This window comes from Centruroides sculpturatus, unplaced genomic scaffold, assembly GCF_000671375.1.
Source record: "Centruroides sculpturatus isolate CEXI.00-Female unplaced genomic scaffold, Cexi_2.0 scaffold1248, whole genome shotgun sequence".
Classification (NCBI taxonomy): Eukaryota; Metazoa; Arthropoda; class Arachnida; order Scorpiones; family Buthidae; genus Centruroides; species Centruroides sculpturatus.
This window is the reverse complement of record NW_019385387.1, coordinates 148,979-161,651: the sequence shown is the minus strand read 5'-3', so window position 1 is coordinate 161,651 and position 12,673 is coordinate 148,979. Positions and strand designations below refer to the sequence as shown.

The 12,673-nt window shown below is 28.2% G+C and overlaps 1 protein-coding gene across 2 annotated transcripts in view; it reads left to right on the top strand.

Annotated features, from left to right (window-relative positions):
* LOC111638406 (nucleolin-like) overlaps positions 1–12,673 on the top strand; it is a 96,142-nt gene that overhangs the window by 46,824 nt on the left and 36,645 nt on the right. The gene's annotated exons all lie outside the window — the stretch shown is intronic.

Below are 12,673 nucleotides of genomic sequence, written 5' to 3'. Positions count from 1 at the left end.
GCTTAAGAGTTTCCATAGGGTCACAATGGCTTAATTTCACACTTATATGGTACTATTACACTTATTCGGTACTTTTAGTGCCATTTACAATGCTTTTACCAACATAAAGAATTATATTATATGTTGTATATCCTTTTAAAACCATTAAAATGTAATCTGATTTTAATGGTTTTAAAAGGATATACAACATATACTGTTACATTTTGAAAATAATAAGCTTTTAATTAGTAAGAAACCTTGTAGCAAGCTGTACATCCTTTTGATATAACCTTTAATATAATTCTTTATATTGGTAAAAGCATTGTAAAAGGGACTAAAAATATCGTATAAGTATAATAGTACCTTATAAATGTGAAATTAAGCCATTGTAACCTATGGAAAGTCTTAAGCACTATAGAGGAGCTAGAAATTTAACCTGGCTGAAAATTCATCTGTAAAAAAGCAATAAAAGGAGTTTTATAACCTGAATGGGCTGTGAGGTAGTCTACCAGAAATTTTTTTTTTTTTCAGATTGAAGAGACGTTAATCAACATGGTACACTTAGATATCTTAATGGAGAAGATGCAAAAGATCAGAAATTGTCTGATTTAAAAGTTTGCAAAAGCATTTATATTTTATTTAATTGGGCTGCAATTTGAAAAAAATTGTAGACCTATAAATTCCCACTGTTGTCAGTTTATCAATCTCTCTTTCTGTAATTTCGAGAACAGAATTAGATAGATGAAATTGAAGACCAGATATGGAAATCTTAGGGGCAGAAGGCCCTGATTGACTATGTATGAACTTCCGGTTTGCGCTGGAAGTCACATTATTTTAAGTCAAAACTTCTGAAAGCAGTTAATAGATTAAATAATTCACTGAATTTAGTTAATAGATTTGAATATTTTGTAGATAAATGTCATTTGTAATTTTAGAGGCACCACAGAAGTATTAGTAAGTTTTTGATTACAAACAACAAAAATTGGCATAGAGCAGTCCTCCTTATCAATGCAAGAAAATCCTAGTGTCAAATATTAACCACTTGCCGCTCACTGATTGATTAATGTAATTAAGCATTAAAAATACTTAAAAGTGAAAAAAACAAAAGAAATGTGTTAATTTTGAAGAAAAAGCTTCAAATTTTATTTTCCTTTGTCTCGCCTTTCTGTGAAATTTGACACTGATGAGTTTGTTTACACAGCTGGATGACCTTGAGAACAGCTGGAGTCGTATTTCTGGGGACATCCTCGTAGAAGTCTCGGGAGGTGATGGGTTTATAGTAGGGTGAATACTAGTTGGCCGTATATTTTTAAATATATTTTTTTTAATTAAAATTTTTATTGCAATTTCTGACCCCTCCGACTTAATTAAACTTATATATAATAAAATCTATTAATTAAAAAAATTAAAAAACTATTGGAGGTCGTTTTTGACATCAGAAAGTAGCTTTAATTAATTAATTAATTATATTTTCATTTGGTGCTTTTTGGCAGAAGATGCTTCTTCATTATATTGTTGTTAATATCAGTTTCTTTACTTTCCAATTCTTTACTAATTAAAAACTGTTTATTTTATTATCTGCTTAAAATTTTTGGTTTTAAATTTTAATCAATTACAGTTAGTTTTAAAAAATTTTGATAATGTGGAAGTTATACTTCCCAAGACAAAACACTCATGAATTTACAAATATACTATGAAAATAGAAAGACTATTTGAGGGAATGAGTAAAGAGCTAGTCTTGTTATTTAATCTGGAAAGCCAAAAACTTTTATAATAAAAATATAAAAAGTTTTTAATTATTATTATTATTGTTAGTTGTATCCTACTTGATTAATATTAGTGTGTAGTGCTATGCCAGACAAAGGTCAATGCATAACTACAGAAAAACTGTTACATGCTGTTTATGTATCATATTTACGAATTTCCTGTGATATTTAGTATGGCTGATTTCAGTAATACGATGTATGTGCTGTTTGAAGATGTAATATTTCAAAACTTGTTTGTTTAGTGTATATGGTATGATGCCTGTGCAAGAAATGACTACAGTTACTACTGTTTTTTGTTGTGTTTGATGTTTTGTCCCATATTTTGTATTGTTGAACTTGTTAGACAGTGAGTTTAAGGCAACTTTCACATAATCCAGGTAAAATTTGGGCATTGAATGTCACCTGGATGAATAGCAATGCATTGTGAGGCATGATACTTTTCACATTACTCAGGCCTACTGTCTAGACAATAAATTCATCTGGATCTCTCTGCTACTAACTCATGGGTTCCAACACAGATGTTTGCCCATATTGCAATCTAGCACTGGAGAAAATATGTGTATTCATCTTCAATTAGCTTCTAAGTATGCTCTATAGCACTGTTTTGTCCGTTTTATAAGGTGGTACAGTAGGAAAGCAAAGTTACAAAAAGTTTTATAGGTGCTTTTTGTTTGGCTTATGTTGCACTAAACAAAGCATGGGAATTTTCTACACTTATCCATTTTACTGGACTTGAGAGACTACTAACTTTCAACTGGAAAAGGAGATAATTCTCAGTAGAGAGAGAGACACCTGATGAAATCTAGATATCATCTGAAAACATAGAGGCATTGTTCCCAAAAGTGGTTCCTACAGAATCCCTGGGAGTCCCTGGAACTACTGATGGGGTCCGTGACAAATTAAAATTAATTTGGGGGTGTGTGGACAACATCAGGGAATTTGCAAAATGTTTAATAAAAAATAAAATGATTGTGACCCATTTTCATTACTATGAAAGTTAAAAATAAATAGTAATAAATAAATTGGTAGTCATTTTTATGTCCTGAGAAAAATATAAATATAGATAAAATACAAGTAATCACAAGCATTGAACAGTGGGAATACTAGCTAAAGCTTGCTCATTTTGAAAATGGGCTTTGTGTTTTATTTGAGCTGCTCACTTGCTAAATCAATTAACTCCACAAAACAAAAAGTATAAAAATTGAGAATATAAATTATTTTTTAAAATTCCTTTTAAAATTTAAATAAACATTGCAGAATGTATTATTATATATCATTATATTAAAGCTATGCTTTAATATAATGATATATAATAATACATTATATAATAATTTCATATATTGTTATATTAAAGCATAGCTTTAATATAACAATATATAAAATTAGTTACACAAAAAATTTGAAAATAACAATTGTATTAAGGATTTACAAATGGAGTTAATTCATTTGGCCTGAAAATGGCTCATTTGTTGCATAATGACATTTTAGAATTTATTTTGTTTGTTTATAGAATCTTATACATTTATTTAATTTTTCTTTCCAAAACAGTATAATTATTGGTTGTTTTTCATAATTACGACAACTATTTAATGACTAAAAATATATAAATAATTTATTTATTTTGATCAAAAATATGTTTTTCTATGAAAATTTAATAGATAAAATAACTTATTAATTTTTTATTTTTGTAATGTAATTTATAACCCAATTAGAAATAAATTATACATTTTGTTTTTACCACTCAATTATACCCATTTTTCAAAAATGGGCAAGCTTTAGCTAGTAATTTCAATAAATAATTACTTAAAATATAAATAAAACTTTATGATATTTAATTTTGACATCACCATTCAAGACATCAAAATTAATTTTGTAATTTTGCTATTATGTAGTTGTGTAGAGTTATTTCACTTGGGGGTTCATGGTCAGGTTTTTGCTATGAGAAGGTGTTATAATAAGTTTGGGAACCATTAATCCAGACAAAAATCTGAATCTGAATCATGTGATGATTGCTGAATGTATTTTGCTTAGATACAGTGTATGAAGTATCCAAATTCACAAGAATGACAAAACTCTTATTCATCCATCTATCATCCATGCATAACTAAATCACCTGTTAAATTTTACACAAATGTATTCCATCAAGATACAAATGGGGTTTGGCCTAGGCAAATACAAAACATTTCATATAGAGAAAAGGAATTTTGAAGAAGAAAAATTTTGCTCTTCTACACAACATATTTATGGGCCAAGTGACTAATAGGTCTTTATAATGCCTAGCATTATAAATAAAGCTATATTCTCTTTAGGCAATTTGATTTTCAAAATAAAAAAAAACAATCTACTTAGTTTTGTGAATTATTTCAAAGTATTTTAAGAACAACATATTAATATGAATATATTAATTACATAAAATTCTTTAATAATCAACAGGCACTATATAATAATTAGATCCATTATTAAAATGAGTTTACTTTGGCAATTTGCACATAGTTTTTAACAAAATAATTTCACTTAAAATTGGAATGTTTTTTAAAAGTGAGTATTATTTATTAACTGTATTAATAAACTATGTTAATGAAATGTATTACAGTCCCCCCTATAACACGATAGACACGTTCCGGTTTTTATGAATCCATTTTCTACGAGTCCAGCCAATCACAGCCTGGCACATATGCAGTTTACGGACTACGGCTGTTTGAAAGGTTTCTTCCATAAAATTAATCAATTCTAGACTAATTTGACTCAATATTTCCAAAATACGTATAATTTTTTGGGAATAATCCATATAAAACAAAATAACACATAATAATACACACAAAATAATATAAAACAAAATAAAATTATGCTATAAACAAAAAATTGTAGGATTACTTACCGAGTGTGCACCATTCAACCACACCATTGCTTAAGCTTGTTTTCGTCGTGGAGCTTGTCATCGAATGGCACTTGCATGCTTCCTGATAAATGAATTTTTTTTTTTTTTTTTTGCGAAAAATTCGCTGAACTTTGGAGACATCATTAATATAAATATAATTTTTATGGACGTTAAATAATAAATGGTTTTTAGTAGGTCCGCTGCTTGTTTAAACTCAATGGTTTGTACAATATCCGCTATTGATCTAGATTCAACCAATCCTGTCGCGACACAAGTCGGCAATGATGTTTTACCAAATTATATGAGTTTTTTTAGCATGTTTGTATGAATACTGTCACAATTTTTTCGCCATGATGTAGGAATCCAAACTATAGGAACCCGTGTTATTGGGGGGGTCGACTGTATTAACAGAATTATATAATTCAATCATAAAATCAACTTAAAGGAAGCTTCTGGAATGTTATTTTTGGCATAAGGAATTCAAAAAATTAAATATTTTGTTATTAAAATTAATCAAAATACAGGTAAAAAAATATGCATGAAAAAAACAAAATTTAAGTTTATATAGTTATACAGTGCATTCAGAAACTCACTGTGCACTTGATGTATTTTTACTTTTCACAACTTTGTACAACAATTTATATTCTCAGAGGTCATGCTGCATAGTGCCAAAATCACCATGTGGCAATATTTTTATTAAATTGGCAATAAAATCCTAGTCTTCTTATTTCAACATTCAGCATGAAATTGAATTGCAAAGCACACTTCAGGGAAAACAACAGAATGCTGACCTCCTGTGTGATGGGAATCCTATGTGCCATACACCTATATTGTTTAAGCATTATGATCAAATGTGTTGTTTGGAATTATTAAAAACTTATTCCTATTTCTAAGTGACAGCTTAACTTTTGCTTTTCAGACTCCAAACTGATAAGGCTATCAGCAACTGCTTTAATTAGTAAATAAAATTTATGTTGCCCCTGGTCTAGACAATAAATTCATCTGGATCTCTCTGCTACTAACTCATGGGTTCCAACACAGATGTTTGCCCATATTGCAATCTAGCACTGGAGAAAATATGTGTATTCATCTTCAATTAGCTTCTAAGTATGCTCTATAGCACTGTTTTGTCCGTTTTATAAGGTGGTACAGTAGGAAAGCAAAGTTACAAAAAGTTTTATAGGTGCTTTTTGTTTGGCTTATGTTGCACTAAACAAAGCATGGGAATTTTCTACACTTATCCATTTTACTGGACTTGAGAGACTACTAACTTTCAACTGGAAAAGGAGATAATTCTCAGTAGAGAGAGAGACACCTGATGAAATCTAGATATCATCTGAAAACATAGAGGCATTGTTCCCAAAAGTGGTTCCTACAGAATCCCTGGGAGTCCCTGGAACTACTGATGGGGTCCGTGACAAATTAAAATTAATTTGGGGGTGTGTGGACAACATCAGGGAATTTGCAAAATGTTTAATAAAAAATAAAATGATTGTGACCCATTTTCATTACTATGAAAGTTAAAAATAAATAGTAATAAATAAATTGGTAGTCATTTTTATGTCCTGAGAAAAATATAAATATAGATAAAATACAAGTAATCACAAGCATTGAACAGTGGGAATACTAGCTAAAGCTTGCTCATTTTGAAAATGGGCTTTGTGTTTTATTTGAGCTGCTCACTTGCTAAATCAATTAACTCCACAAAACAAAAAGTATAAAAATTGAGAATATAAATTATTTTTTAAAATTCCTTTTAAAATTTAAATAAACATTGCAGAATGTATTATTATATATCATTATATTAAAGCTATGCTTTAATATAATGATATATAATAATACATTATATAATAATTTCATATATTGTTACATTAAAGCATAGCTTTAATATAACAATATATAAAATTAGTTACACAAAAAATTTGAAAATAATAATTGTATTAAGGATTTACAAATGGAGTTAATTCATTTGGCCTGAAAACGGCTCATTTGTTGCATAATGACATTTTAGAATTTATTTTGTTTGTTTATAGAATCTTATACATTTATTTAATTTTTCTTTCCAAAACAGTATAATTATTGGTTGTTTTTCATAATTACGACAACTATTTAANATTATTTTTTTGCGAAAAATTCGCTGAACTTTGGAGACATCATTAATATAAATATAATTTTTATGGACGTTAAATAATAAATGGTTTTTAGTAGGTCCGCTGCTTGTTTAAACTCAATGGTTTGTACAATATTCGCTATTGATCTAGATTCAACCAATCCTGTCGCGACACAAGTCGGCAATGATGTTTTACCAAATTATATGAGTTTTTTTAGCATGTTTGTATGAATACTGTCACAATTTTTTCGCCATGATGTAGGAATCCAAACTATAGGAACCCGTGTTATTGGGGGGGTCGACTGTATTAACAGAATTATATAATTCAATCATAAAATCAACTTAAAGGAAGCTTCTGGAATGTTATTTTTGGCATAAGGAATTCAAAAAATTAAATATTTTGTTATTAAAATTAATCAAAATACAGGTAAAAAAATATGCATGAAAAAAACAAAATTTAAGTTTATATAGTTATACAGTGCATTCAGAAACTCACTGTGCACTTGATGTATTTTTACTTTTCACAACTTTGTACAACAATTTATATTCTCAGAGGTCATGCTGCATAGTGCCAAAATCACCATGTGGCAATATTTTTATTAAATTGGCAATAAAATCCTAGTCTTCTTATTTCAACATTCAGCATGAAATTGAATTGCAAAGCACACTTCAGGGAAAACAACAGAATGCTGACCTCCTGTGTGATGGGAATCCTATGTGCCATACACCTATATTGTTTAAGCATTATGATCAAATGTGTTGTTTGGAATTATTAAAAACTTATTCCTATTTCTAAGTGACAGCTTAACTTTTGCTTTTCAGACTCCAAACTGATAAGGCTATCAGCAACTGCTTTAATTAGTAAATAAAATTTATGTTGATAAATAATTTAAAATGATGAAAAAAATTTAAAACTGGTGAAATGATTGTTGTTTCCCAGAGTAACCCCTACATTTTGACTTTATCTTATAAAAGGTGTTGAATTGCTGCCCATGAATGTGTATACAGGCCTGAACCCATTTAATTTTATTCACTAAAAAGTTTTGCAGATCTGTTTTGTGATATGTTCCTTATTTATGAAGTGTTGCGTCTTTTAATTTATGAAGTGTGTAGGGGCTATTACAATATGCTATATTGTGGTACTACTCTCCATAGATAAGTCTGCTGGTGGTATAAGCTCACCAGATCAGTGAGCAAAGGCCACACATTTTTTGAGAAGATATATTTTTCAAAACGTTTCACAAACTTGTCAGCTGTTTTCACAATTGTTTTATTTTGTTGAAACTGCAAGTAGCTTGATTTCCTCCAAATTGGCTGGTGAAATTGTAGAGAATTGAACAATATAGTTCACTGTTTCTTTGAAGAAAGGCCAACATTGTGATGTCTAAATATTGCAACCCACACTGACTTTAATTCAAGTAGGAGAGTTGTTTCATAAAATGTTTGAGGATTGTTTAACAATCATGTTTTGTGTACTAAAATCATCTGAGAGGTGGAATTAAGTCTTGTCCATAAAGAAGGTGACATGAAGGACATTAAACAGTTTTAGTTTGAATGAAATTTGTAAATCATTTATAATATTGCATATATTTTTTTATGATCTGCTCCTTTCAGTTTCTGTACTGCTGTTACTTTGTATGGAAGAAGCTTTAATTTTTGTCAGGCAGCTTTATGCACTGTTGCAAGCTTTATCTTTCTGCTATGCCAATTTGTGCATTGATTTTCTCAGACACTATTGCCTAGTCAGAAATGTCAACTTCTTTGAATGTTGTTTATGAAGTAAAAAAAAGTATAATCATAAACAATTATACACAACAATCTTCTGAGATTTTGGTATTTTTGTGTGAATTTGTCATATAGTGTCTTTCTGTGCTGTTATGTCTGACAGTTGAGTTTTGTGATGGAGTAGTAAGTTTGAATGATGAATTCATTTATATCTAGTGTCTACTTCAACTGTTAGTGTAGTTTTCCAGCCTTGATAGTCAATGTTGGCATGCCATTAAAGCACTGGCTGAATTGTGTGTTATTTTTTGTATTTGTGATCATGATTCATTAATCATACCTGGGAAGGTGCTGTATTCACTGCTGGCAATCAAGGGAGACTGTGTCAGATTTTTCAGATTGAGAGTCTGTGTAACTTACAAATTCAAACCTTGTCAACCTGGGTGAGATCCAAGTTTGTATTCTTCTGAGAACATGTTGCAATTATTTTGTTTTCTCCATGAGTGGCTGTTTTTATATACCTAAAGTTCAGGTATTTATAAATCAGCGGTGTGTAATATAGGAAATGGATGTTTAGCATCTCACTCAAGCTCACTCTGGGTAAGATGCTGTTTGTGAATTACTCTTTGCATCATTTCTCTCCACATAACATGATGGCATGGGTTAAACCTGTTGGAAGTTTATACTTTTATTGCTCTAAAGTCTCATTTGAACTACAAGACAGTGGGAGTTAAGTTATAAAGTTTAAATTATATTAACTAAAGCCCTAACTATGAATGATTATTATTTTTTTTAAGTCATTCTCAAATTCAAATTTTAAATAATTTATTGAAATTCATTTTAGACTGAAATGAAAGATAAATGAAATAGAAAAATACTAACATAAATAATGTAGATGTGAGATATTTTATGGGTACGTTCGTAAAGTCAAACGAGTTAAACGCGTTAGTAACGAATTGTTCGAATAGTAGTAGTCTCGCTCAGTGCGCATGCTCTGCGGTGATGACGTTTCGAACGAAACTCTAACGAAGTTCACGAAGGAAAGAGTTAGTTTACTTTGTTAAGAAAATGGCACCCGACGATATCGATGTTTCTAAATCTACTCGAGTGTTTAAATTGTGAATTAAAAGATGAAATGATTGATGAAATGATTGGAGTAACTGTCCACCTGAAGCAATCTAAGAAAAATATTTCGGATAAGGCTGTACTAGCAACATTTGTGTCTTCAATTTTAGAAATAGCCATTTAGTTCTAAACGAATCGTTCGAAAAGTCTAACGAAATAAGAATAACGATGATGTCATTCTCGTTTAACTCGTTCGACTTTACAAACGTATCCTATGTTAACATTTTTTTAGTATTACTGGAATTACTTTAAGTACTATAAAAATAAAATGATGAAGGAATTAATTGACAATAAAAACTTATTATTGGATTAGGGTTAAAAATAATTTTGCTTAAAATGTTCAAATTATCAAATTTTTTTATATTTAACTATATAATTATTGCAAATTATTATTATTAATAATAATAATATTATTATTATTATGTAATTATTCATACATCATTCATTTAAACAGCATTATACCTGATCTGTAAAAATAGGAAATTTGATAGATCTTTAACATAGTTATATATTGAGCTGGTAGAGATTTTAGTCAAATTATGACTTACATAAAGTCACAATGTTAATTTGATGGCTCTTTGTTAATACGTCTGTTTGAATTTTTATTATTGTTTTCAAAGTCTATAATGCTATTTAATTATTTCATATGAATAATTATGAATAATATCTTGATTTATTTCCAAAATAGATAACATTTGTTTATAAAAGAATATTGATAAAGATTTATGAATATTGAAAAATCATAAACAAAAAAATTGTGTAATTTGTGGCATTGTTTATCTCCATGATATAAAACCATCGTTTTTCATGTAGAATTGTTATGTGATAGAATATAATTGTTTGTAAGAAAGATTTAGTTTAATTGATTTCTAGATGAAAGAAAATTATTTAAAATATGAATTCATTTTCAGATCTTTATGAAATTAAAACTATTATATTTTGAACAGAATAATTGCCATGATATTTATAAGGAAGATTATTGTTGAAACTGTAATGGAATACTTTCTGATTTAAAATTTCAAAAACAAAAATTTAATTTAAAATTAATAAAGAAATTTACATCACACAGTTATAGTTTAGATACAATTAATCATTTTCACAAATTTGAAACAAACATCACAATAAATTAATTTATTTAAAAAAATTATTTCAAGTATCCCATATTAATTTATTAAAATATTTCAATGCTAAAACTAAATAGCAAAATGAATAGAATTTTATTTTGTTTAATATTTTAAAAATAAAACTAACAACTTTCTGTGTCTGCAAAATAGATTGATTTGACAATAAGAGATTCTGATCTTAGACATGAGGGTACAGAATATTTTCAAGATCCAAAATTTCTCCAGAACATATCAGGGCTGTGGAGTCAGTTGACTAACCATGGCTTTGACTTATTGAATTTTAGAAACTCCAACTTTGAATCTGGTCTATAAATAAGAATTTAAAATTTACTTTGATTATATTAATCCAGAATGGCATTTCATCACTATCAAATGAATCATCAGGCATTCCCTATTGAAACTGAAAATACTTACCTTTTTTTACATAGTTTCTCATTATACCACCATTATCATCATCAACCATGCATTGACACACAATGTTTTACATCTGTGGTTATAATTCAAAAACATTAGATTTAACTGAAGTTTTCTTACCCATTTTGTATGCATCTTTTGAAATAAAGATTTAGACTAACAGGGAATGTGTTCAAATATAAATTTCTGAAAAGAAAATCAACAGTAATTTATAAATAGTGATATGTAACGAAAGATCATGAAATAGGGGAATCATCATAAAATAAGAGCTTGCATTTCAGGAGGCTCTTATAATGTAAGATAGACATCTAACACATTTATTAAGAATATAATATAAACTACATAATAAAAAATCAGAGTTGGAGTCAGTCTATTTTTACTGATTGATTCCTCTAACAGCAAATTAGCTTCCACTTCCACAGCCCTGGAACATAGAAAAATTTCTCTGAAAATTATTGCACACTAGCATACAAAATAAAACAACAATTTATGAATCAACTAATAATTATTATTATGTAGTTTGGAGAATTCAAATTAAATCATATAAATAATTAAGTAGGTCTATTGTATAATTTGCCATGCAACACTAAACTGAAATTAATATAAATATTTTTTAGATTAAAAGAACATTTTAATTTAAGCACTTGTCTTCATCATAGGGTAGCATGTACAATTATGAATCTGATTAATAGAAATAAAATTGAAGCTGTCACTGATTGATGAATGTCCATGGAACTTTGTCCAAAAAATGCAAAATTTATTTGATGATGACAGTTGTGCAGGTTTTTTCTGAAAAATTATTTAAGAAATACACCAGCTTTTTTGCAAAAGGATTTTTTTTTTTTTGAGTTATATTATATTTAAAAATATCATCTGATGTATTTTTTATTCTGTAATAAATCTATGAAAAAAATGTGAAAAATAAAGGAAAATAATGTTATACAATGATGACAAAACTTTAACTATTTAATCAATATAATTCAGATAGTTTTTTAAAAAATAAAATCATAATTATTTTTATATATAAAATGAAAATATTGGAACAGTGGTTTCTATGTTGGTATGAAATATTCTTGACTAATATCATTCATAAGTTCTGTGAATGCCTGAACTTTTCAACAGAATTTCACTCACTTGAGCTTAATTTTTCTATTTGAACTATTGAGATTGTAGCTAAAATTTGTTAGTAGTACTAGACTTACTACTTTCATAATATGCCTTTATGTAACTTCTTACATAATAATTTATTACTATTTTCATGTTATAAATTACTTACCATTATATTCTCTTTTAAACTGCTTTGTTACTGTATCTTTAATTGATGATAGTTTATTATTTAGTTTAAAAATTGCTTTATGATATAAGGAAGTGTATTTGAAATGTGTTGGAAATTATATGCTTTCTAATTCTTGCTTAGTCATCAGTTGAGATGGCTATTGTAACTTTTAAATTTTCATTTATTTTTCAAATGAAATTTAGATTTTATTGTTATAAGTTTGATTTTAATTTTGTTTTGATTTAAATTACATTTACTGCAGTATTGTAGATATTGAAA